Consider the following 1,195-nt stretch of genomic DNA (forward strand, 5'->3'; position numbering starts at 1 on the left):
ATGTGGTAATGACTCAGGCAAATTACAGCTTGCTATGCCATTCCTAAAGGTATTCAAATATAATTTTTAAAAACACTATAGGCCAAACCCAAATCAGAAGATAGAATGGATAAATTTAAAATACTATAGGTGATGGCAGTAGGCCTTCTTGTTCAGATGAAAATTTAAATTATTTTATTGGATACTTATTTTAATCCTTGTTCTTTCACATACCTATGTGAAATTTTGAGCAAACTACCTAATCTGTGATTAGATTCATAAGAAGGAAATAAAATCTTAATGTTACTTCTCTTTAATAAGACGCTGTAAACTGAGGGTACTTGGATCAAATGTTTGCAATACATCTCAGTATAAGATGATTTTTCCTGTATTTTGCCTGTATATCAATAAGCAGGCAAACAAACATTCTATTAATCAATGAGTAAAAATCATCATCGTAATGGAGAAATTGAACAGGGTTTTGGTAGGAATAGGCAATTCACACAAAAAATCTGAATAATCAGTAATGTATGAAAAGATGCTAAGCTTCATTCATAATCAAGGAAATGCAAACCGAAAAGAAGATACAATTTCATATCTGGTTGGCAGTGCTGTGAATTCTTATGATGCCAAGTATTGGCAAGGGTTTGGGGGAAGGGGGAACTCTTACATACTACTATTGGGTGAGTAAATTGATACTACCAGTTTGGAGACCAGTTTGGCAAATTTGAAATACGGTTGACGATGCTTGTGCATTATGACCTGGAAGCTCCACTTTCAGGTAGCTGTTGTGGACGGTCTCTCACGGATGGGCAGGGCAAGATGTAAGGTACGCATGCTCATTGCAGCACAACGTGCAATAATGCAAAGTATGCAGTACCTGCTTTCCTTCCATTGGGAAATGAAAAAATAAACTAGGGTTTATTCCTACCATAGAGTGCACTTTGGCAGTTACAGAATATTAACATGGATAAATCTCAACATGATACTGAGTGGAAACTGCAAGTTCCAAAAGAATGTGATTTTTTAAAATTTTTTTTATTTAACAGAGAGGGTCTTGCTCTGTCACCCAGGCTGGGGTACAGTGGCCTGATCATAGTTCACTGTAACCTTGAACTCCTGCACTCAGGTGATCCTCCTGGTTCAGCCTCAGGAGTAGCTGACACCACAGGCATGTGTCACCATGCCCAGCTAATTTTTTTTTTAAGAGATGGAG

General features: G+C 37.2%; 1 protein-coding gene across 1 annotated transcript in view; it reads left to right on the forward strand.

The window, feature by feature from the left end:
• The window catches only part of ARHGAP32 (Rho GTPase activating protein 32), a 297,626-nt gene that overhangs the window by 172,961 nt on the left and 123,470 nt on the right, over positions 1-1,195 (forward strand). The gene's annotated exons all lie outside the window — the stretch shown is intronic.

This window comes from Propithecus coquereli, unplaced genomic scaffold (assembly GCF_000956105.1).
Source record: "Propithecus coquereli isolate 6110/MARCELLA unplaced genomic scaffold, Pcoq_1.0 Scaffold36, whole genome shotgun sequence".
In the NCBI taxonomy this organism is placed as follows: Eukaryota; Metazoa; Chordata; class Mammalia; order Primates; family Indriidae; genus Propithecus; species Propithecus coquereli.